The sequence below is a fragment of the Dendrobates tinctorius genome, unplaced genomic scaffold, assembly GCF_039654945.1.
Source record: "Dendrobates tinctorius isolate UK_male_01 unplaced genomic scaffold, ASM3965494v1 ptg000075l, whole genome shotgun sequence".
NCBI lineage: Eukaryota > Metazoa > Chordata > Amphibia > Anura > Dendrobatidae > Dendrobates > Dendrobates tinctorius.
In genome coordinates this window covers 45,058,201-45,085,143 of record NW_027361743.1, presented here as the reverse complement: position 1 = coordinate 45,085,143, position 26,943 = coordinate 45,058,201, and the positions used below count along the sequence as shown (strand labels likewise).

Below are 26,943 nucleotides of genomic sequence, written 5' to 3'. Positions count from 1 at the left end.
AGCGCCTCCCCAGCCTCACACAGCGCCTCCCAGCCTCACACAGCGCCTCCCCAGCCTCACACAGCGCCTCCAGCCTCACACAGCAGCCCCCAGCCTCACACAGCGCCCCCCAGCCTCACACACAGCGCCCCCCAGCCTCACACAGCGCCCCCCAGCCTCACACAGCGCCTCCCAGCCTCACACACAGCGCCTCCCCAGCCTCACACACAGCGCCTCCAGCCTCACACAGCAACCCCCAGCCTCATACAGCGCCCCCCAGCCTCACACACAGCGCCTCCCCAGCATCACACAGCGCCCCCCAGCCTCACACAGCAACCCCCAGCCTCACACAGCAGCCCCCAGCCTCACACAGCAGCCCCCAGCCTCACACAGCAACCCCCAGCCTCACACAGCGCCCCCCAGCCTCACACAGCACCCCCCAGCCTCACACAGCAACCCCCAGCCTCACACAGCAACCCCCAGCCTCACACACAGCGCCTCCCCAGCATCACACAGCGCCCCCCAGCCTCACACAGCAACCCCCAGCCTCACACAGCAGCCCCCAGCCTCACACAGCAGCCCCCAGCCTCACACAGCAACCCCCAGCCTCACACAGCAACCCCCAGCATCACACACAGCACCTCCCCAGCATCACACAGCGCCCCCCAGCCTCACACAGCAACCCCCAGCCTCACACAGCAGCCCCCAGCCTCACACAGCGCCCCCCAGCCTCACACAGCGTCCCCCAGCCTCAGACAGCGCCCCCCAGCCTCACACAGCAACCCCCAGCCTCACACACAGCGCCTCCCCAGCCTCACACAGCGCCCCCCAGCCTCACACAGCGCCCCCCAGCCTCACACAGCGCCTCCAGCCTCACACAGCAACCCCCAGCCTCACACACAGCGCCCCCCAGCCTCACACAGCGCCCCCCAGCCTCACACAGCAACCCCCAGCCTCACACAGCGCCTCCCCAGCCTCACACAGCGCCCCCCAGCCTCACACAGCGCCCCCCAGCCTCACACAGCGCCCCCCAGCATCACACAGCGCCCCCCAGCCTCACACAGCGCCTCCCCAGCCTCACACAGCGCCTCCAGCCTCACACAGCAACCCCCAGCCTCACACAGCGCCCCCCAGCCTCACACAGCGCCCCCCAGCCTCACACACAGCGCCCCCCAGCCTCACACAGCAACCCCCAGCCTCACACAGCGCCTCCCAGCCTCACACAGCGCCTCCAGCCTCACACAGCAACCCCCAGCCTCACACAGCGCCACCCAGCCTCACACACAGCGCCCCCCACCCTCACACAGCAACCCCCAGCCTCACACAGCGCCTCCCCAGCCTCACACAGCGACCCCCAGCCTCACACACAGCGCCCCCCAGCCTCACACACAGCGCCTCCCCAGCCTCACACACAGCGCCTCCCCAGCCTCACACAGCGCCTCCCAGCCTCACACAGCGCCTCCCCAGCCTCACACAGCGCCTCCAGCCTCACACAGCAGCCCCCAGCCTCACACAGCGCCCCACAGCCTCACACACAGCGCCCCCCAGCCTCACACACAGCGCCCCCCAGCCTCACACAGCGCCTCCCAGCCTCACACACAGCGCCTCCCCAGCCTCACACAGCGCCTCCAGCCTCACACAGCAACCCCCAGCCTCACACAGCGCCCCCAGCCTCACACACAGCGCCTCCCCAGCATCACACAGCGCCCCCCAGCCTCACACAGCAACCCCCAGCCTCACACAGCAGCCCCCAGCCTCACACAGCAGCCCCCAGCCTCACACAGCAACCCCCAGCCTCACACAGCGCCCCCCAGCCTCACACAGCGCCCCCCAGCCTCACACAGCAACCCCCAGCCTCACACAGCAACCCCCAGCCTCACACACAGCGCCTCCCCAGCATCACACAGCACCCCCCAGCCTCACACAGCAACCCCCAGCCTCACACAGCAGCCCCCAGCCTCACACACAGCGCCTCCTCAGCCTCACACACAGCGCCCCCCAGCCTCACACAGCAACCCCCAGCCTCACACACAGCGCCTCCCCAGCCTCACACACAGCGCCCCTCAGCCTCACACAGCGCCCCCCAGCCTCACACAGCAACCCCCAGCCTCACACAGCAGCCCCCAGCCTCAAACAGCAGCCCCCAGCCTCACACAGCAACCCCCAGCCTCACACAGCGCCCCCCAGCCTCACACAGCAACCCCCAGCCTCACACAGCAACCCCCAGCCTTACACACAGCGCCTCCCCAGCATCACACAGCGCCCCCCAGCCTCACACAGCAACCCCCAGCCTCACACAGCGCCTCCCAGCCTCACACAGCGCCTCCAGCCTCACACAGCAACCCCCAGCCTCACACAGCGCCCCCCAGCCTCACACACAGCGCCCCCCACCCTCACACAGCAACCCCCAGCCTCACACAGCGCCTCCCCAGCCTCACACAGCGACCCCCAGCCTCACACACAGCGCCCCCCAGCCTCACACACAGCGCCTCCCCAGCCTCACACAGCCCCTCCCAGCCTCACACAGCGCCTCCCCAGCCTCACACAGCGCCTCCAGCCTCACACAGCAGCCCCCAGCCTCACACAGCGCCCACCAGCCTCACACACAGCGCACCCCAGCCTCACACAGCGCCCCCCAGCCTCACACAGCGCCTCCCAGCCTCACACACAGCGCCTCCCCAGCCTCACACAGCGCCTCCAGCCTCACACAGCAACCCCCAGCCTCACACAGCGCCCCCACACCTCACACACAGCGCCTCCCCAGCATCACACAGCGCCCCCCAGCCTCACACAGCGCCCCCCAGCCTCACACAGCGCCCCCCAGCCTCACACAGCGCCCCCCAGCCTCACACAGCGCCCCCCAGCCTCACACAGCGCCTCCAGCCTCACACAGCAGCCCCCAGCCTCACACACAGCGCCTCCCCAGCCTCACACACAGCGCCCCCCAGCCTCACACAGCAACCCCCAGCCTCACACAGCACCTCCAGCCTCACACAGCGCCCCCCAGCCTCACACACAGCGCCTCCCCAGCCTCACACACAGCGCCCCCCAGCCTCACACAGCGCCCCCCAGCCTCACACAGCAACCCCCAGCCTCACACAGCAGCCCCCAGCCTCACACAGCAGCCCCCAGCCTCACACAGCAACCCCCAGCCTCACACAGCGCCCCCCAGCCTCACACAGCAACCCCCAGCCTCACACAGCAACCCCCAGCCTTACACACAGCGCCTCCCCAGCATCACACAGCGCCCCCCAGCCTCACACAGCAACCCCCAGCCTCACACAGCGCCTCCCAGCCTCACACAGCGCCTCCAGCCTCACACAGCAACCCCCAGCCTCACACAGCGCCCCCCAGCCTCACACACAGCGCCCCCCACCCTCACACAGCAACCCCCAGCCTCACACAGCGCCTCCCCAGCCTCACACAGCGACCCCCAGCCTCACACACAGCGCCCCCCAGCCTCACACACAGCGCCTCCCCAGCCTCACACAGCCCCTCCCAGCCTCACACAGCGCCTCCCCAGCCTCACACAGCGCCTCCAGCCTCACACAGCAGCCCCCAGCCTCACACAGCGCCCCCCAGCCTCACACACAGCGCCCCCCAGCCTCACACAGCGCCCCCCAGCCTCACACAGCGCCTCCCAGCCTCACACACAGCGCCTCCCCAGCCTCACACAGCGCCTCCAGCCTCACACAGCAACCCCCAGCCTCACACAGCGCCCCCACACCTCACACACAGCGCCTCCCCAGCATCACACAGCGCCCCCCAGCCTCACACAGCGCCCCCCAGCCTCACACAGCGCCCCCCAGCCTCACACAGCGCCTCCAGCCTCACACAGCAGCCCCCAGCCTCACACACAGCGCCTCCCCAGCCTCACACACAGCGCCCCCCAGCCTCACACAGCAACCCCCAGCCTCACACAGCGCCTCCAGCCTCACACAGCGCCCCCCAGCCTCACACACAGCGCCTCCCCAGCCTCACACACAGCGCCCCCCAGCCTCACACAGCGCCCCCCATCCTCACACAGCAACCCCCAGCCTCACACAGCAGCCCCCAGCCTCACACAGCAGCCCCCAGCCTCACACAGCAACCCCCAGCCTCACACAGCGCCCCCCAGCCTCACACAGCAACCCCCAGCCTCACACAGCAACCCCCAGCCTTACACACAGCGCCCCCCAGCCTCACACAGCGCCTCCAGCCTCACACAGCAACCCCCAGCCTCACACAGCGCCCCCCAGCCTCACACAGCGCCCCCCAGCCTCACACACAGCGCCCCCCAGCCTCACACAGCAACCCCCAGCCTCACACAGCGCCTCCCAGCCTCACACAGCGCCTCCAGCCTCACACAGCAACCCCCAGCTTCACACAGCGCCCCCCAGCCTCACACACAGCGCCCCCTACCCTCACACAGCAACCCCCAGCCTCACACAGCGCCTCCCCAGCCTCACACAGCGACCCCCAGCCTCACACACAGCGCCCCCCAGCCTCACACACAGCGCCTCCCCAGCCTCACACAGCGCCTCCCAGCCTCACACAGCGCCTCCCCAGCCTCACACAGCGCCTCCAGCCTCACACAGCAGCCCCCAGCCTCACACAGCGCCCCCCAGCCTCACACACAGCGCCCCCCAGCCTCACACACAGCGCCCCCCAGCCTCACTGTTAAATATTAATAATCCGTTAATTTCTTATTACACCCAGTTCTGTAGAATGCTTTAGCTTACATGACATAGGCTATTTTTAAGCTTGGCTCATGGTAGAAATGTCAGCTCACTACATATTTAAGTTTAGCCTTGAGGTAAATGTCAAACTCCATATATACCGAGATCACGTGTTTCAAGAGACGTATATAATTCATGGCTAACTGTGGAGGGTGCTGTCTTCTTCCCTCACCATCATGAGACACAGACGCAAGATGACATAACTCAACAGCTGGTATGTTACTTTAGTACGAAGAAGCCGAACTGAGAGACAGACGCCATTTGCCATGTGAGATCCCGGAGAGAAAGAAGAATACATGCTGCTTTGCTATGAACAATGGACAATATCTCTTTCACTTATTTTTATTCACCTGTTTTTCTGTAATAACCTTTCTTTGATGGAAGAATCCAAATAAACCACTATATTTTTATCTGGTAACTAGTCCTGAGTATTTTACAGGATATGCATTATTTTACATTGGAGAGCCAGCCAGATCTGAATTTTTGTACTTTTTTGCGGATTTCCCTCAACTTGCCCACACGGGGGATTGGACTTTGCTAACGTCAAATCATATGTGCAAGTTATCGGGAATTCCACTACTTACAAGAATCACACAGAACCTAGAAGTAAGAATTGCTTGCCAGATAGATTGAGAAGTACTACAAGTGCCAAAGTGCTAGACGTGCTGAAACCAAGACAAGAGCCCAGCGTTGTCCATCAAAGGAACAAGCTGAGACATTTCAAGGTAAGATAAAATGGATGTCATTAATTGTCTTGCTAAGCAGAGTAAATTGAAATTTAAGTCTGTATACAATTCTAATTCAGAAGTTTTATGGTTAAGTTTATATGCCGAGTGTGAACTCGAGAATCAGAGGTTAGATTCTAAGTTTTTCAATAGAGAAAGAGAGAGATTAAAAAATATTCTACAGATGGTAGATATATTTCATAGATCTGTGTCAGAGAAATCCAAAAATGATTGTTGTGATGTTCTCGAGATTGGCTGTAAAGTTAGGGAGATTGACTGTAATCAAGTGTCTGTAGCAGTCATTGAAGGTGACCTTGCAGACGTGGAACAAGATGGAGAAGTAGGAGGAGACTTCAGAACTGACGTAGAGGACGTACAAGGGAAAGACGTACCACTAAAAATAGAAGACTCACAGGCCCAAATCCGAAGTAGCGTGAGGAAGAATTTGATAAAAATATGCCAAATAATTCCTGCTTATGACAACAAAATAGATGTTTGTAGAAACTCTGAGATTTTTGAAAGTTGTGTTGATAAATTTGATTTATCTAACGAGGAGAAGAATCAGTTGTTCAAAATGTGGATCCCTGTAAACTTTGCTAGGAGATTGACTTTAAAGTTATCTGGTGAGACACATGAGAATTTAACTGATAAGGACAGATTAAAAATTCTCATTTTTTGTTCATCAAATGAAAATCATCCAGATATTGATATTCTTCAAAAATTAAGGATTGGTCGGAAGGAATGTATTTTTACGTTCATGTCCATATATGAACGTTTGTATAGAATGCTGAGTGAGAATGTCAAAACACCGTCCCTCATAAGGAGTTTTGTAAGCAAATTTTGGTTTCTAAATCCTGCATCTCGTGTTATTGCGTCACAAAAAGATTCATTGTTTGAATGTGCGCAATCCCTTGATTTTGCCAGAAAACACGAGAATCGTGAAAGGAAAGTAAATTGTGCTAATTTTGGAAAGACAGGCAGAGTAAAATCTTATCAGAAGCCTGTATTAGCAAAACCTTCTAAAATGAGTTTTCCCCAAATATATGAAGTACAAAGGAGATCACATGTTTGTTATAAGCCATATGGAATGATGCAAAAGAACACCGAAAAGACACAAATTGAATTAAGAAAAATGATGAGTTCTGATTTTCTTTCTGTAACCAAGATGGCCGAATTTAACAGACAGAAACAGGTGGTGAGTGACATCATGGCCTGTAAACTGAATACTCTGCTCCAAGAATCTATCAGCTTTAAAATGGCAAGAACCTTTCAGGATATTTTTTGCAGAGAAATAAGTATGGGTGTAGGAATTGGCTAGGAAAAGTAATTATATATATATATATTTTGTGTAACAGTGTTATACAATTAGTGAGTTATATGTAATTATTTTATAGAGTATAATCCTGTAGTTTTATGGTTTGTGGATATATACATAGTCATACAGTATATATAGAGTGTTTGTAGAAGTGGAAATAGTAGAACTGTATTTTTTTTTTAATGAAAATTAAAATCTACATCAGTAATAATATATAGAATTATGAATATGATATTAACCTTATTTTTTATGTTTCCTTAGAATTTTCATTTCAAAGCAGGACTTAATCGGGAAAAATTCTCTTATAAGGATTTATGCCTTTATTGACACAGGAAGTTGCAATAATTGCATGATTTTATATATCTAACCCTTAAAAGGAAATAACTAATTGCATTTTTAAATGTGTTCTGGGTGTATGCCTTTTCCTGCATGGCTTGAATGACAACCTCAACAGGTGAAAATTTCAACCTTGTTCTAATAATAAGTATACCAGACCAGTATACTATGTCCCTGTTCCATAGGGAAAGAATTTTCAAGGGGGTCTCAACTTTTGCAAACCAATGGAATTTTTTTTTCCCAGGCCTAAATGTCAAGTATAGCTATACAACATATATTTATGTAATGTGGAGGAATATTCAAAGAAATATTAAGAGACTAAATTGGAATAGTTTACAATGCATTGATAATTAGGATAATTTGGGTTAAAATACGTGTATTCATCACACCTTCGTATGTGGGGTATTTGGTTTAAACTTAATATGTGACACAGTCTGAGTGACAGTGACTGAGTGTATGAGCAGCTGCTGAGCGAGTAATGTGATATGTTTGTGAGGCCTCAGGATCCTGAATGCATGAGAGAAAGGAAAAAAAAAAAACCCCAAAAGCTTTTATCTTTAGGAGAAATATGCAGATCAGTTAAATTAATAGAATATTAAGATACATAATGAAATATTATCTATACAACATATATTTCTATATTTCTATAGTAATTATTATTTCTTGATTTAGTTAATAGTGGATAAGTGCAAAGTGCAATCGCACATCAAAATGGTTTATGCAAATTAATTTTTCCAAAGGATAATTTTATGATATTCAAATTAATTTTGATGGTTACACATCTTCAGACAAATAATGGTATAAGCAAGTATAATATTTACACAATTTATAAATTAATTATTTTTAATTTTGGTTTTGATAAATGAATTATTTCATAGAACAATATTTTTTGGTATTAAGGGGGAAAATATGTTTTTGATCCTGACTACATCATCACATTTGATTAATACCTCTTCTTCACACATTTTAATAGGAAAAAAAATATTAATAAGGTACAATGGTATAAGTATTGGGTATAATAATAAGTATTATAAAGAGTCATTTCCTTACAGTAAGAGGAATATTACATGCAAAGTTGCATGATTTGAATATTTTGATAACACAAGTTTATGACAATTATGAAATAATCCAGATCATGGAAATATTAAGGGTATATGTTACTGAAGACATAACTACTCTGCATCAACATAAAGGCCTTATTCTTATTTTTATTTTTATTCTTATTTTTCATTATTTTTAATTCTTTCACCAATATTTAGTAAAGTAATATCTACTGAGAATATTGCTTCATTAAATATAGCAATTATATGGTTCTATTACTAAGGAAAATGTTTCACTTCTGAGTTATATGCAACAATTCTTTTATTCATTCATTCGCTCACTCATATATTCTTATTTTGGTTCATGGCTATACATTCCTACATATTATTAGTATAATAAATATATTCCTTATAAATAAAGATAAAAACACTGGTTACATAAAACACAGTGACACCTATGGGTTGAAAAAGGTAATTACACCTAAGACATAAAAAAATGTTCTATCACATGAAGAATATGGATAATAATGTATTATCACTTATTATTGGTTTATTATTTCAAACATTGAAATCCATATACGGTACAAATTCTGATAATAATTATATGGATATTACTGATTGCTATGGTACGCTGTGATATTATAGGATAGGAAAATTACCGGATTTGGTATAGACTAGGGAATGAAGACTTCAAGCAAGATACTGAAATTACGTTAATAAAGACTTTTCATATTAAAATTGATTCTTATCAGTTGCAAGAAGAAGAATGCCACGATCCAGAAGTCCCAGAAGGTAACAAAGCTATGACTTCTCAGTAAGACTGTGTTAATTACAAGTGCAGTATCCACCACTGACAGTCACAATTAAAGTGTCTAACCTGACAACCAGAGGACGATGATCCTACGATGCTGATGTGAACTGTGTTATCTCGTTCTTATCAAGTTCCAGAAGTTTTCAATCACCTGTAAAGCTTCCATGTAAAGCTGGTGAACAATAAGGTAATTGTCAGGAAGCTACAACCCTGACATATGTCCTGTGCATTAGGACAAGGACTGGTTATGGTGCTATGTTTAGCAAGGAAGAGTCATTTTAACCCTTGCTTTGCTGACCAAAGACGTCACACCTGTTCAAAGACCAGTACCGATGGAGGATTCCAGAATATCCAAGGCGAGCCAATGTAAGCCCAGGTTTTTAAAGGTGACACTGCACAGATATTAAAGCTGCATTTCATCTATAGACTTTGTTTCTTATCAACATTTGAATTTATGAACTTTAATTTTTACACAACACGATTTCTACAACATCTATATGCTATAGAAAAACTGTGTTCTTAAAAGAATCAAGAAGAAGATAGAAGACATCAAAATGAAGACCAGATGACATCAGATGATGATGACTGGACCTGAGATGCCTCAATTTAGACTTAGGGAAGTATAATTATACATATTTTATATGAATATTGTTCACGGCTTACCATAACATGAATTCACATCAATTATGTCATTGAGTACTTATAACGGTAATCTGATATTATTATTGTTATTGATATTAAATTATTTTGTCAAAGAAGAAGAAAAGAAGAAAAAAAGATCTTGTTATATTTTGAGGGTTCCAATTAATGTCTGTCTCCCTCAAAAGGGGGAATTGTTAAATATTAATAATCCGTTAATTTCTTATTACACCCAGTTCTGTAGAATGCTTTAGCTTACATGACATAGGCTATTTTTAAGCTTGGCTCATGGTAGAAATGTCAGCTCACTACATATTTAAGTTTAGCCTTGAGGTAAATGTCAAACTCCATATATACCGAGATCACGTGTTTCAAGAGACGTATATAATTCATGGCTAACTGTAGAGGGTGCTGTCTTCTTCCCTCACCATCATGAGACACAGACGCAAGATGACATAACTCAACAGCTGGTATGTTACTTTAGTACGAAGAAGCCGAACTGAGAGACAGACGCCATTTGCCATGTGAGATCCCGGAGAGAAAGAAGAATACATGCTGATTTGCTATGAACAATGGACAATATCTCTTTCACTTATTTTTATTCACCTGTTTTTCTGTAATAACCTTTCTTTGATGGAAGAATCCAAATAAACCACTATATTTTTATCTGGTAACTAGTCCTGAGTATTTTACAGGATATGCATTATTTTACACTCACACAGCGCCTCCCAGCCTCACACACAGCGCCTCCCCAGCCTCACACAGCGCCTCCAGCCTCACACAGCAACCCCCAGCCTCACACAGCGCCCCCAGCCTCACACACAGCGCCTCCCCAGCATCACACAGCGCCCCCCAGCCTCACACAGCAACCCCCAGCCTCACACAGCAGCCCCCAGCCTCACACAGCAGCCCCCAGCCTCACACAGCAACCCCCAGCCTCACACAGCGCCCCCCAGCCTCACACAGAGCCCCCCAGCCTCACACAGCAACCCCCAGCCTCACACAGCAACCCCCAGCCTCACACACAGCGCCTCCCCAGCATCACACAGCGCCCCCCAGCCTCACACAGCAACCCCCAGCCTCACACAGCAGCCCCCAGCCTCACACAGCAGCCCCCAGCCTCACACAGCAACCCCCAGCCTCACACAGCAATCCCCAGCCTCACACACAGCGCCTCTCCAGCATCACACAGCGCCCCCCAGCCTCAAACAGCAACCCCCAGCCTCACACAGCAGCCCCCAGCCTCACACAGCGCCCCCCAGCCTCACACAGCGCCCCCCAGCCTCACACAGCGCCCCCCAGCCTCACACAGCGCCCCCCAGCCTCACACAGCAACCCCCAGCCTCACACACAGCGCCTCCCCAGCCTCACACACAGCGCCCCCCAGCCTCACACAGCGCCCCCCAGCCTCACACAGCGCCCCCCAGCCTCACACAGCGCCTCCAGCCTCACACAGCAACCCCCAGCCTCACACACAGCGCCCCCCAGCCTCACACAGCGCCCCCCAGCCTCACACAGCAACCCCCAGCCTCACACAGCGCCTCCCCAGCCTCACACAGCGCCCCCCAGCCTCACACAGCGCCCCCCAGCCTCACACAGCGCCCCTCAGCATCACACAGCGCCCCCCAGCCTCACACAGCGCCTCCCCAGCCTCACACAGCGCCTCCAGCCTCACACAGCAACCCCCAGCCTCACACAGCGCCCCCCAGCCTCACACAGCGCCCCCCAGCCTCACACACAGCGCCCCCCAGCCTCACACAGCAACCCCCAGCCTCACACAGCGCCTCCCAGCCTCACACAGCGCCTCCAGCCTCACACAGCAACCCCCAGCCTCACACAGCGCCCCCCAGCCTCACACACAGCGCCCCCCACCCTCACACAGCAACCCCCAGCCTCACACAGCGCCTCCCCAGCCTCACACAGCGACCCCCAGCCTCACACACAGCGCCTCCCAGCCTCACACAGCGCCTCCAGCCTCACACAGCAGCCCCCAGCCTCACACAGCGCCCCCCAGCCTCACACACAGCGCCCCCCAGCCTCACACAGCGCCCCCCAGCCTCACACAGCGCCTCCCAGCCTCACACACAGCGCCTCCCCAGCCTCACACAGCAACCCCCAGCCTCACACAGCGCCCCCCAGCCTCACACACAGCGCCTCCCCAGCATCACACAGCGCCCCCCAGCCTCACACAGCAACCCCCAGCCTCACACAGCAGCCCCCAGCCTCACACAGCAACCCCCAGCCTCACACAGCGCCCCCCAGCCTCACACAGCGCCCCCCAGCCTCACACAGCGCCCCCCAGCCTCACACAGCAACCCCCAGCCTCACACACAGCGCCTCCCCAGCATCACACAGCGCCCCCCAGCCTCACACAGCAACCCCCAGCCTCACACAGCAGCCCCCAGCCTCACACAGCAGCCCCCAGCCTCACACAGCAACCCCCAGCCTCACACAGCGCCTCCAGCCTCACACAGCAGCCCCCAGCCTCACACAGCAACCCCCAGCCTCACACAGCGCCCCCCAGCCTCACACAGCAACCCCCAGCCTCACACAGCGCCCCCCAGCCTCACACAGCGCCCCCCAGCCTCACACAGCGCCCCCCAGCCTCACACAGCGACCCCCAGCCTCACACACAGCGCCTCCCCAGCATCACACAGCAACCCCCAGCCTCACACAGCGCCCCCCAGCCTCACACAGCGCCCCCCAGCCTCACACAGCAACCACCAGCCTCACACAGCAGCCCCCAGCCTCACACAGCAGCCCCCAGCCTCACACAGCGCCCCCCAGCCTCTCACACAGCGCCCCCCAGCCTCACACACAGCGCCCCCCAGCCTCACACAGCGCCTCCCAGCCTCACACAGTGCCCCCCAGCCTCACACACAGCGCCTCCCCAGCCTCACACAGCGCCTCCAGCCTCACACAGCAACCCCCAGCCTCACACAGCGCCCCACAGCCTCACACAGCGCCCCCCAGCCTCACACAGCGCCCCCCAGCCTCACACAGCGACCCCCAGCCTCACAGCGCCTCCCCAGCATCACACAGCAACCCCCAGCCTCACACAGCGCCCCCCAGCCTCACACAGCACCCCCCAGCCTCACACAGCAACCACCAGCCTCACACAGCAGCCCCCAGCCTCACACAGCAGCCCCCAGCCTCACACAGCGCCCCCCAGCCTCTCACACAGCGCCCCCCAGCCTCACACACAGCGCCCCCCAGCCTCACACAGCGCCCTCCAGCCTCACACAGCGCCCCCCAGCCTCACACAGCGCCTCCCAGCCTCACACAGCAACCCCCAGCCTCACACACAGCGCCTCCCCAGCCTCACACAGCGCCTCCAGCCTCACACAGCAACCCCCAGCCTCACACAGCACCTCCCAGCCTCACACACAGCGCCTCCCCAGCATCACACAGCGTCCCCCAGCCTCACACAGCAACCCCCAGCCTCACACAGCAGCCCCCAGCCTCACACAGCAGCCCCCAGCCTCACACAGCAGCCCCCAGCCTCACACAGCGCCCCGCAGCCTCACACACAGCGCCCCCCAGCCTCACACACAGCGCCCCCCAGCCTCACACAGCGCCTCCCAGCCTCACACAGCGCCTCCCCAGCCTCACACAGCGCCTCCAGCCTCACACAGCAACCCCCAGCCTCACACAGCGCCCCCCAGCCTCACACACAGCGCCCCCCAGCCTCACACAGCACCTCCCCAGCCTCACACAGCGCCTCCAGCCTCACACAGCAGCCCCCAGCCTCACACACAGCGCCCCCCAGCCTCACACACAGCGCCCCCCAGCCTCACACAGCGCCCCCCAGCCTCACACAGCGCCTACCAGCCTCATACACAGCGCCTCCCCAGCCTCACACAGCAACCCCCAGCCTCACACAGCGCCCCCCAGCCTCACACACAGCGCCTCCCCAGCATCACACAGCGCCCCCCAGCCTCACACAGCAACCCCCAGCCTCACACAGCAGCCCCCAGCCTCACACAGCAGCCCCCAGCCTCACACACCAACCCCCAGCCTCACACAGCAACCCCCAGCCTCACACAGCGCCCCCCAGCCTCACACAGCAACCCCCAGCCTCACACAGCGCCCCCCCAGCCTCACACAGCGCCCCCAGCCTCACACAGCGCCCCCCAGCCTCACACAGCGACCCCCAGCCTCACAGCGCCTCCCCAGCATCACACAGCAACCCCCAGCCTCACACAGCGCCCCCCAGCCTCACACAGCACCCCCCAGCCTCACACAGCAACCACCAGCCTCACACAGCAGCCCCCAGCCTCACACAGCAGCCCCCAGCCTCACACAGCGCCCCCCAGCCTCTCACACAGCGCCCCCCAGCCTCACACACAGCGCCCCCCAGCCTCACACAGCGCCCTCCAGCCTCACACAGCGCCCCCCAGCCTCACACAGCGCCTCCCAGCCTCACACAGCAACCCCCAGCCTCACACACAGCGCCTCCCCAGCCTCACACAGCGCCTCCAGCCTCACACAGCAACCCCCAGCCTCACACAGCACCTCCCAGCCTCACACACAGCGCCTCCCCAGCATCACACAGCGTCCCCCAGCCTCACACAGCAACCCCCAGCCTCACACAGCAGCCCCCAGCCTCACACAGCAGCCCCCAGCCTCACACAGCAGCCCCCAGCCTCACACAGCGCCCCGCAGCCTCACACACAGCGCCCCCCAGCCTCACACACAGCGCCCCCCAGCCTCACACAGCGCCTCCCAGCCTCACACAGCGCCTCCCCAGCCTCACACAGCGCCTCCAGCCTCACACAGCAACCCCCAGCCTCACACAGCGCCCCCCAGCCTCACACACAGCGCCCCCCAGCCTCACACAGCACCTCCCCAGCCTCACACAGCGCCTCCAGCCTCACACAGCAGCCCCCAGCCTCACACACAGCGCCCCCCAGCCTCACACACAGCGCCCCCCAGCCTCACACAGCGCCCCCCAGCCTCACACAGCGCCTACCAGCCTCATACACAGCGCCTCCCCAGCCTCACACAGCAACCCCCAGCCTCACACAGCGCCCCCCAGCCTCACACACAGCGCCTCCCCAGCATCACACAGCGCCCCCCAGCCTCACACAGCAACCCCCAGCCTCACACAGCAGCCCCCAGCCTCACACAGCAGCCCCCAGCCTCACACACCAACCCCCAGCCTCACACAGCGCCTCCAGCCTCACACAGCAGCCCCCAGCCTCACACAGCAGCCCCCCAGCCTCACACAGCAACCCCCAGCCTCACACAGCGCCCCCCAGCCTCACACAGCAACCCCCAGCCTCACACAGCGCCCCCCCAGCCTCACACAGCGCCCCCAGCCTCACACAGCAACCCCCAGCCTCACACAGCAACCCCCAGCCTCACACACAGTGCCTCCCCAGCATCACACAGCGCCCCCCAGCCTCACACAGCAACCCCCAGCCTCACACAGTAGCCCCCAGCCTCACACAGCAGCCCCCAGCCTCACACAGCAACCCCCAGCCTCACACAGCGCCTCCAGCCTCACACAGCAGCCCCCAGCCTCACACAGCAGCCCCCCAGCCTCACACAGCAACCCCCAGCCTCACACAGCGCCCCCCAGCCTCACACAGCAACCCCCAGCCTCACACAGCGCCCCCCAGCCTCACACAGCGCCCCCCAGCCTCACACAGCGCCCCCCAGCCTCACACAGCGACCCCCAGCCTCACACACAGCGCCCCCCAGCCTCACACAGCGCCCCCCAGCCTCACACAGCGACCCCCAGCCTCACACACAGCGCCTCCCCAGCATCACACAGCAACGCCCAGCCTCACACAGCGCCCCCCAGCCTCACACAGCAACCCCCAGCCTCACACAGCGCCCCCCCAGCCTCACACAGCGCCCCCCAGCCTCACACAGCAACCCCCAGCCTCACACAGCAACCCCCAGCCTCACACACAGCGCCTCCCCAGCATCACACAGCGCCCCCCAGCCTCACACAGCAACCCCCAGCCTCACACAGTAGCCCCCAGCCTCACACAGCAGCCCCCAGCCTCACACAGCAACCCCCAGCCTCACACAGCGATTCCAGCCTCACACAGCAGCCCCCAGCCTCACACAGCAGCCCCCCAGCCTCACACAGCAACCCCCAGCCTCACACAGCGCCCCCCAGCCTCACACAGCAACCCCCAGCCTCACACAGCGCCCCCCAGCCTCACACAGCGCCCCCCAGCCTCACACAGCGCCCCCCAGCCTCACACAGCGACCCCCAGCCTCACACACAGCGCCCCCCAGCCTCACACAGCGCCCCCCAGCCTCACACAGCGCCCCGCCAGCCTCACACAGCGACCCCCAGCCTCACACACAGCGCCTCCCCAGCATCACACAGCAACCCCCAGCCTCACACAGCGCCCCCCAGCCTCACACAGCACCCCCCAGCCTCACACAGCAACCCCCAGCCTCACACAGCAGCCCCCAGCCTCACACAGCAGCCCCCAGCCTCACAAAGCGCCCCCCAGCCTCACACACAGCGCCCCCCAGCCTCACACACAGCGCCCCCCAGCCTCACACAGCGCCCCCCAGCCTCACACAGCGCCTCCCAGCCTCACACAGTGCCCCCCAGCCTCACACACAGCGCCTCCCCAGCCTCACACAGCGCCTCCAGCCTCACACAGCAACCCCCAGCCTCACACAGCGCCCCCCAGCCTCACACACAGCGCCTCCCCAGCATCACACAGAGCCCCCCAGCCTCACACAGCAACCCCCAGCCTCACACAGCAGCCCCCAGCCTCACACAGCAGCCCCCAGCCTCACACAGCAACCCCCAGCCTCACACAGCGCCTCCAGCCTCACACAGCAGCCCCCAGCCTCACACAGCAGCCCCCCAGCCTCACACAGCAACCCCCAGCCTCACACAGCGCCCCCCAGCCTCACACAGCAACCCCCAGCCTCACACAGCGCCCCCCAGCCTCACACAGCGACCCCCAGCCTCACACACAGTGCCCCCCAGCCTCACACAGCGCCCCCCAGCCTCACACAGCGCCCCCCCAGCCTCACACAGCGACCCCCAGCCTCACACACAGCGCCTCCCCAGCATCACACAGCAACCCCCAGCCTCACACAGCGCCCCCCAGCCTCACACAGCGCCCCCCAGCCTCACACAGCGCCCCCCAGCCTCACACAGCAACCCCCAGCCTCACACAGCGCCCCCCAGCCTCACACAGCGCCCCCCAGCCTCACACAGCAACCCCCAGCCTCACACAGCGCCCCCCAGCCTCACACAGCAACCCCCAGTCTCACACAGCAGCCCCCAGCCTCACACAGCAGCCCCCAGCCTCACACAGCAACCCCCAGCCTCACACAGCAGCCCCCCAGCCTCACACAGCAACCCCCAGCCTCACACAGCGCCCCCCAGCCTCACACAGCAACCCCCAGCCTCACACAGCAGCCCCCAGCCTCACACAGCAGCCCCCCAGCCTCACACAGCAACCCCCAGCCTCACACAGCGCCCCCCAGCCTCACACAGCAACCCCCAGCCTCACACAGCAGCCCCCAGCCTGATAGGAACTGAAGGAGTTAAATTGAGTTCTGTCTATGTTGCATTCTCTTGTTTAAAACCTTATCTGTTCTTCGAGGAGATGTCTCAGACATCTCCCTTGTGAACCAAGGTCAAATACCTCTGCTTTTTCGCCTAAATGACTTTCTTTGTCGAAAACAAGTTGTAAAATCATTTGTACTGCGCATGTCTGTAAAATGTTTAAATTCTTTACTATAAAAGACGGAAGCCTAACTGATAAGCCAGAGGCGTCTTGGAGGCATCCTGAGTTGTACCATACAGCTGGTGTCTGTGTAGTTCTTCTCGACGGAGCTGATTTAATTAGAGACATATGATGCTTCACACCCAAGAACATCGGTCCTTCAGATGAAAGAGTAATCTGAGGGATCCCGACAGTTTCCTGGCGCCCGAACAGGGACCTGATATAGGCACCTCTCCAAGACTACCCGATCTACAGACCACTCCAGTTACTGATGAAATTGTGAACAGCAGACCTAAACACCTGGCCAGGTAAGAGATCAATTTTTCTCTTCTCTGCTCTTCATAATCTATCATTATAACTAAGGTCCGTATAAAGGGGAATCTAGTAGAGGAGGGGGCCGTAAAATCAGGTCCATATAAGAACTCTGAGGAAATCGGGTGTGACACGCATATGTAATTTCTGCTCGAATGAGAGGTTACTGTAGGTTCTGTGTGTGCACAGCTATTTTTAGAAAAAGAGCTGATGCAAATCAAAATGGGAGAGGTCTGACATTATGGAATATAAGGCTGGGTGAACAGTTCATACTGCGCAGCCCGGACGGACAAGTTTTTCACAATAGACGATTCCGCACTAGGAATAGAGGAGGTTGTTGAATGGCTACTTTGATTTGAAAGGTTGTGGAAAGTAGAAAAATAAGCTGCACAGTAGGTATTCGTTCAAAGAGTGGTGATATTGCCTAACTGGGCCATGTGACAGCGTCCTTTCGGGGAGGTCACCGCCTAAGCTTAAATCAACACCCTTTACGAATAAACCTTGTGACAGATAAGAGTGTGACCGAATGAGCACAGGACCGTGAAATGAGCCTGTGACAGGATATGACTGAAGAACCCCAGTAGATGGACACTTTATTTACAATCCTGTGTGTTGTGGGAGTATTTCTGTTCGGATGCTACATAGCATATAAGTACACGAAACACGTAGTACACCGAGGAACAGACACTCCATTTAGCCTGTTAGCACCTTAGGAAGAAGGTAACGAGGTATAGTAGAGCCTAGTCTTGAGCTTACCCAATACACCACCTAAGGCAGGGGACTAACAGGAAGACAACAAGAGAAACAGGATAAGAATAAAAGATAAAATGGGGAACAGTCAGGGAAAGACACCTGAAGAAGGAAATCGGTTATGTGATATAATTGAGGATAGATATGGAAGTAGTGCAGCAAAGAACCTGGAAAAAGTATTAATCAAATCCAAAGTGCAAGATAGGCAGGCTGTGTGAATCCTTGTATATATGTCTATGAGAACCTCTGAATAAGATGAGAGATGAGTAATTGAGTAAAAAAAAAAAAAAAAAAAAATCAGTGAATGAGCACGTATGAATGAATCATCACACATCATTTTTGTGTCAAGAGATTTGTGACCTTTCTAGTTGTGGTGGAATCCCGGACAGATGCGTTATAGATATTTCAAATCTACATCTGAGACTGAATGAATTGAGTAATGATATAGTTCGTGTTATATGTGGCATTACATTGTAAAGTTTCCTGAATGCATTTGGCCAGAAAAAGGGCAAGGCATGGTTAATCTCATTATACAGTTATCTGCCCTTACAGTGAAATCCCGTGATTTTGAGTTTCTTTGTAGAAATTGATTTTGATAAGTCTAAAGAACTACAGAATTCTGTGAAGGACGACGCTGCATTCTGACGGGAGGGGTGAAGGATGGAGCTGCGTAGTTTTTCTTCTCCCTTCGCTCTTATCTCTGCTGAGTGTGAGTTGTGCTCAAAATTCTCTGTAATTCTATCCGTAAGGTACACGCTGAAAGATTTGTGCATTTTAAAGCAACAGTACTTAATTGAAGATTGGAAGTTAAAAGTAAGATATGGTGCCTAATTTAGAAGGGAATTGTAAGTGATTGCTTGGTCATTAATGTGTTTGAACCTGCTTCTAGTTGTGTGATTGATTTGTATAGCAAATTGTGTCAAATTACAAGAGACAGAGAAGGAAGGAAGCAGTAAAACAAGTGGGACAAATATTGAAAAAGGCAAAAATACCAGAGTGTGAATGTTTGGATGTACAAAAAGGCACAGACAAGGGAAGAAAATAGCAAGTGAATAAATGATGCTTGAGAATGTGCAGCAGTGTGGAAGGTGTATTATGAATGTTTGATTGACAAAGTGTAACCAGAGACCCAGACAAAACAGATGGACTTGTAAACACTGTGGTCAGACTCAGACAAACCCAGACTGAATAGCTACTTGTGTGACCTGTGCTACTGACCTAAGAGAATTGCACTAAATCCTATCCAGACAAGATCATAAGAAGCTGACATAATAGTGTGGATAGTGGGTAGTGGGGACATTGGCCCTTGAGGAGTAAGCTGACAGTAGACATCAGACGGCCAACCTCATCAGGACCTAGAAGTGTGACTAGAATAAGAAAGATGCAGGTGTATTATCCCTGGAGCCCCTCTGACCAGCTAGCTTTGCTGAAGCAGCTGCCTGCCCCTGAAGACCAACCATTCCCGTTTTACAGACACATAAAGGAAGTACAGCAGACATATAAGTGTACCTGGGCAGACTTAGAGAGGTTGGTGAGTTTAAAGGCAGGTGACGCACTAGATCATATAATTAAGACACACAGATGTGACAAAGAATCAGGCTTGGGGCATGGATGATAAATCTGCACGATCTGGGGAGATGTACTGTGAGTCACTAAGACAATGGGCTGCAGTGGAACAATCAGAGCAGTCTGTACTCCTGACTAATGTGACACAGCAAAAAGGAGAGAGAGTAGAGATATACCTTGGACGGTTACAGCTGAAATGGGCAGACATGGGGTACATTTGCATAAACCCACTTGATGTTAGAATACTGGTGAATGCATTCATTGACGGTATGAACAAAGACTTACGAGACGCAGTACAGACAGCCAGACCTGAATGGAGACGTGTAGATCCGAAAGACCTCCTTAAGGTAGCTAAAGAAATTGAGCAAACAAGGATAATAAAACGACCTGTCATGTATGCTGGAGCACAAGGAAAAAAGTGGAGACGTAATAGGAAAGGCATGTGAGATGACACATGACATCCATGCCATACTCCTACAAGTTCAACCAAAACATCTGTCTAGGGCCAGACAGCTCCGACTTGAGTGTGCCCTACTAATTCCTGAGTATGTCACTCCTCAAAAGATGTAACGTTCTGAATCCAGCCACCCTCCTGCCTGTGGATTCAGAAAAGGGGGAATTGGTGACCGTATTGGCAAGTGAGGAAGGATACTTTGACATGACGCATGAACATGTCTGCATAGAACTGATGAGTCAGGAGACAGTTGGGTTTGCACACATTCATGAAAAACCTGTTCCTAATGCAGACTTTGAGTTTCTTTTTTGTAGATGGCCCCAGATACCACCAGGATGGACGATTCTACACTGGATATGCAGTAGTATCCTCACATGAGGTAATCCGAGCGGAACCACTCTCTCCTCACATGTCGGCGCAGGAGGCAGAGTTGAAGGCACTCACTGAGGCGTGTAGAGCCGCTGCAGGTAAAGTCGCTAATATTTTCACAGATTCGAAGCCCATTAAAAATGCAGAGCTGGTGAAACAATTGATGGAGGCATTGATGTTACCAGTCCAGGTTGGCATTGTCAAGGTAAAAGCACACACAAAGGTGACTCCGTGGAGGTAGAGGGCAATAGAAGGGCAAACGAGGCTGCTAAAATAGCACAAGGCGGCCTAGAGAGAGCAGTGGACGGTGGCGGGGAGTCAGCGTATTCCAGCCACATTGGGTCTAGATGTCCTGAAATCCCTCCAGCAAAAGGCTGCCCAAACAGAGAAGGTACACCGAAGGAGACTGGGAGCTGAGCTGAACTCAAATGGAGTATGGGAGAATAAGGATAAAATGTGCCCACCAAAGTCCCTGTACCCAATCATGGCGCAAGCAGCACATGGCCCCAATCACACCTCAAAAAGTCACATGTGTGCCATGGTAGATGCCTTCTGGATCGCTCCTGGCTTCAGTTGCGCAGCCGCGAAACTTGTACAATCATGCCTCATCTGTGCACAGCACAACCCAGGTAAAACAGTAAAAGTCCCTAAGAAAGCGACACCTAGGCCTCTCTACCCGTTTCAGAGACGGCAGATTGACGACATACAGCTACCAAGGTAGGAGTGTATGCAAATATCCTAGTATGTGTAGATCTCTTCTCTGGATGGCCAGAGGCCTACCCGGTGAAAACGGCTACAGCTCGAGCCACTGCAAAGAAACTGGTGATGGAACTAGTACCACGATTCGGTGTCCCTGAAACAATTGAATCAGACAGAGGTACACACTTTACTGCTGAGGTAATGCAAAATGTAATGCAAATGATAGGTGTAGAACAAGCATTTCATACACCCTACCACCCACAGAGTTCAGGGAAGGTAGAAAGAATGAACGGGACACTGAAATTGAAAATACAGAAAACCATGGAGCAGACCCATAGACCATGGCCAGAGTGTCTCCCATTAGCATTATTCTCAGTAAGGTACACACCCACGGGGAAAACTAAACTGTCACCCTTCGAGATACTGTTTGGAAGACCACCGAACACAGGGTTGTACTACCCACAGGTCTTAACACTTAATGTGGATAATTTGACAAGTTATGTAATCCAGTTGCAAAAGCATTTAACTCAAATGCATTCTCTAGTTTTCTCTTCCATTCCAGATCCAGATAGTGTGGAAGGAACTCACTGTCTACAACCTGGTGATTACGTATATGTCAAGAAACACTCCAGAAAGACCCTTGAACCCCGATATCAAGGACCTTACCAAGTACTCCTAACAACGCCTACTTCTGTTAAGTTGGAAGGACGACCAACCTGGATCCACGCATCGCATTGCAAACTAGCCACAGGAGTTAACAAAGCATAAGAGTGCATAATGTTTTGGTTTGGTTTTGTTGCATTATCTGTAATAATGGTAGCTGCGTGGGACAATCTAAATTCTCCAATGTCCTTGAATAATAAGTTTATACAACATCATGAAAAATTACTGAATGATTGGTCAAATCATTTGCTGGATCTGCACACATTCACCAGTATCGGCCACTAGTATTCCGTTCCTTGTTATTCCTATGCCACCCGAGGAATTATTTGCCTGGACCAGTTGTTCTGATACACTTGCTAATAATGCCACAAATAATGTGAAGTTATGGAACACAACTGTTGGTATACCTATTGTGGGATGGGTAGGATACCCTTGGTGGCAGGGTAATCTTTCAGGAAGTAATACATACCTTCAATATCTGGCATATAAAGGGGGGGCTTGGGTACCCAGGAATAGAACTCGATTAACCTACCTGGGGCAAATTCCAATGTATGGCCTACAAGTTAGTTTTAATGTAACTTCCCACTCTACTGATGCCTTCAAACCAATACTGCTAGAAAGAAGGTTGCATAACACGTCCTGGGAGTATTCCAATTTATTTCCCCAGGGCAATAATGAAACTTGTTTTAATATTTCAGGTAATATACCTTGCAACGAGTCATCTGGATATGAGAAAGGAACTCCCACCTGTGGAAATCCCGATGTAGGGTAGTGTAGCCCTTTAGGACAACTTCCAAATTGGTGTATGCTTCAGAATGTATCTGCGTTCATAGATTTAGTTCATAGACTGGTATTACAACATTCAGCCCTATGGGACCTACCTAGTGACATGTACTGGGTATGTGGAGACAATGCATATAAATGGTTGCCAGTAGGGGTAAGAGGTGCTTGTACTCTGGGTCGTTTGACTCCAGCTACCTTTGTTATTCCGAATGACCAGTTGAATACTCAGAGCATACCTAAACACACGTTGTACAAAAGAGCTGCTGACAATACACCTCGTCCCTCTGGGAGACCACATATAGTGCAGATGAGTGTGGCTAATAAAATTGTCAGCTCTATTTTTATTTATCCTATGATTACTCAAATGTGGGATAAATTAGTCAGGGCTACAGATTACTTAGATGACCAAATATGGGATATATTGGATATATTGGACACCACCGTTGCTGTCCAAAATCAGCTCATCATAGTCACTAATCAGCATACCATAGTATTAGATTATTTAACTGCAGCGCAAGGAGGTATGTGTCAAGTCATCGGACCAGCTTGCTGTCATTATATAGATCCCAACAGTAGTTTAAAGTTAAAATCAAAAATAGAGGATGTTCAAAAACTTAGAGATCAGTACAATAAAGACAATGATCGTACTAAGGATAGTTGGTGGTCAGATACATTCTCCTTTCTTAATCCAGCTAATTGGTTTAAGGGTATTGGAGGCTGGATAACTGGGATTATACTAAGTCTATTACGTATTGTTGTTTGTATCTTCGTAATATATGTGCTATTGAAACTTGTTTTTTTGGTGTATCTCTGTATGCAAGAAAAGATGTAGAAATAGATAAGGAAGTTTGACTGTAAACAACAAGAATTTAACTATTATTCCTTTGAGTCCTAGATTGACATCTCATTTCTGGCATGAAGGAGCGTACTCTTGCAATGATGGACGTGGCTTCAGTATCTGGGGGATGGAGAAGGTAGAAGACCTGTCTCCCTTGGGCAACCCATCGGCCTGGGATAGTACCTGGTGAACGAGCCACTATCCGCTGTTGTTGCAGGATCCAGTGTTCCAGATTGTGGAAAATGAAGATGTCAAAGGGGGGAATGATAGGAACTGAAGGAGTTAAATTGAGTTCTGTCTATGTTGCATTCTCTTGTTTAAAACCTTATCTGTTCTTCGAGGAGATGTCTCAGACATCTCCCTTGTGAACCAAGGTCAAATACCTCTGCTTTTTCGCCTAAATGACTTTCTTTGTCGAAAACAAGTTGTAAAATCATTTGTACTGCGCATGTCTGTAAAATGTTTAAATTCTTTACTATAAAAGACGGAAGCCTAACTGATAAGCCAGAGGCGTCTTGGAGGCATCCTGAGTTGTACCATACAGCTGGTGTCTGTGTAGTTCTTCTCGACGGAGCTGATTTAATTAGAGACATATGATGCTTCACACCCAAGAACATCGGTCCTTCAGAAGAAAGAGTAATCTGAGGGATCCCGACAAGCCTCACACAGCGCCCCCCAGCCTCACACAGCGCCTCGAACCTCACACAGTGCCCCCCAGCCTCACACACAGCTCCTCCCCAGCCTCACACAGCGCCTCCAGCCTCACACAGCAACCCCCAGCCTCACACAGCGCCCCCCAGCCTCACACACAGCGCCTCCCCAGCATCACACAGCGCCCCCCAGCCTCACACAGCAACCCCCAGCCTCACACAGCAGCCCCCAGCCTCACACAGCAGCCACCAGCCTCACACAGCAACCCCCAGCCTCACACAGCGCCTCCAGCCTCACACAGCAGCCCCCAGCCTCACACAGCAGCCCCCCAGCCTCACACAGCAACCCCCAGCCTCACACAGCAACCCCCAGCCTCACACAGCGCCTCCAGCCTCACACAGCGTCCCCAGCCTAACACAGCGCCTCCAGCCTCACACAGCGCCCCCCAGCCTCACACAGCGCCCCCCAGCCTCACACTGCAACCCCCAGCCTCACACAGCGCCCCCCAGCCTCACACAGCAACCCCCAGCCTCACACAGCGCCCCCCAGCCTCACACAGCGCCCCCCAGCCTCACACAGCGCCCCCCAGCCTCACACACAGCGCCTCCCCAGCCTCACACAGCGCCTCCAGCCTCCCACAGCGTCCCCAGCCTAACACAGCGCCCCCAGCCTCACACAGCGCCCCCCAGCCTCACACAGCGCCTCCAGCCTCACACAGCGCCTCCAGCCTCACACAGCGCCCCCAGCCCAGACAGCGCCTCCAGCCTCACACAGCGCCTCCAGCCTCACACAGCGCCCCCCAGCCTCACACAGCGCCTCCAGCCTCACACAGCGTCCCCAGCCTAACACAGCGCCTCCAGCCTCACACAGCGCCTCCCAGCCTCATACAGCGCCCCCCAGCCTCACACAGCGCCTCTAGCCTCACACAGCGCCCCCCAGCCTCACACAGCGCCCCCCAGCCTCACACAGCGCCTCCAGCCTCACACAGCGTCTCCAGCCTCACACAGCGCCCACCAGCCTCACACAGTGCCCCCCAGCCTCACACAGCAACCCCCAGCCTCACACAGCGCCCCCCAGCCTCACACACAGTACCCCCCAGCCTCACACACAGCGCCTCCCCAGCCTCACACAGCGCCCTCCAGCCTCACACAGCGCCTCCAGCCTCACACAGCGCCCCCAGCCTCACACAGCAACCCCCAGCCTCACACAGCGCCCCCCAGCCTCACACAGCGCCTCCAGCCTCACACAGCGTCCCCAGCCTAACACAGCGCCTCCAGCCTCACACAGCGCCCCCCAGCCTCACACAGCGCCTCCAGCCTCACACAGCGTCCCCAGCCTAACACAGTGCCTCCAGCCTCACACAGCGCCCCCCAGCCTCACACAGCAACCCCCAGCCTCACACAGCGCCCCCCAGCCTCACACACAGTACCCCCCAGCCTCACACACAGCGCCTCCCCAGCCTCACACAGCGCCCTCCAGCCTCACACAGCGCCTCCAGCCTCACACAGCGCCCCCAGCCTCACACAGCAACCCCCAGCCTCACACAGCGCCCCCCAGCCTCACACAGCGCCTCCAGCCTCACACAGCGTCCCCAGCCTAACACAGCGCCTCCAGCCTCACACAGCGCCCCCCAGCCTCACACAGCGCCTCCAGCCTCACACAGCGTCCCCAGCCTAACACAGTGCCTCCAGCCTCACACAGCGCCCCCCAGCCTCACACAGCGCCCCCCAGCCTCACACAGCGCCCCCCAGCCTCAGACAGCGCCTCCAGCCTCACACAGCGCCCCCCAGCCTCGCACAGCACCTCCAGCCTCACACAGCGCCCCCCCAGCCTCACACAGCGCCCCCCAGCCTCACACAGCGCCTCCAGCCTCACACAGCGCCCCCCAGCCTCACACAGCGCCTCCAGCCTCACACAGCGTCCCCAGCCTAACACAGCGCCTCCAGCCTCACACAGCGCCCCCCAGCCTCATACAGCGCCCCCCAGCCTCACACAGCGCCTCCAGCCTCACACAGCGCCCCCAGCCTCACACAGCGCCCACCAGCCTCACACAGCGCCCCCCAGCATCACACAGCGCCTCCAGCTTCACACACCGCCCCCCAGCCTCACACAGCGCCTCCAGCCTCACACAGCGTCCCCAGCCTCACACAGCACCCCCCAGCCTCACACAGCGCCTCCAGCCTCACACAGCGCCCCCCAGCCTCACACAGCGCCTCCAGCCTCACACAGCGTCCCCAGCCTAAAACAGCGCCTCCAGCCTCACACAGCGCCCCCCAGCCTCATACAGCGCCCCCCAGCCTCACACAACGCCTCCAGCCTCACACAGCGCCCCCCAGCCTCACACAGCGCCTCCAGCCTCACAAAGCGCCCCCCCAGCCTCACACAGCGCCCCCCAGCCTCACACAGCGCCTCCAGCCTCACACAGCGCCCCCCAGCCTCACACAGCGCCTCCAGCCTCACACAGCGTCCCCAGCCTAACACAGTGCCTCCAGCCTCACACAGCGCCCCCCAGCCTCATACAGCGCCCCCCAGCTTCACACAGCGCCTGCAGCCTCACACAGCGCCCCCCAGCCTCAC

General features: G+C 54.6%; 1 long non-coding RNA gene across 1 annotated transcript; it reads left to right on the top strand.

Moving 5' to 3' along the window:
- The first annotated feature begins 20,428 nt into the window (after positions 1-20,428).
- LOC141096542 (uncharacterized) lies at positions 20,429-24,256 on the top strand. The gene is made up of 2 exons (XR_012233710.1): positions 20,429-22,201; positions 22,793-24,256. It is a non-coding gene; the product is annotated as an uncharacterized lncRNA (long non-coding RNA).
- The last annotated feature ends 2,687 nt before the right edge of the window (positions 24,257-26,943 follow it).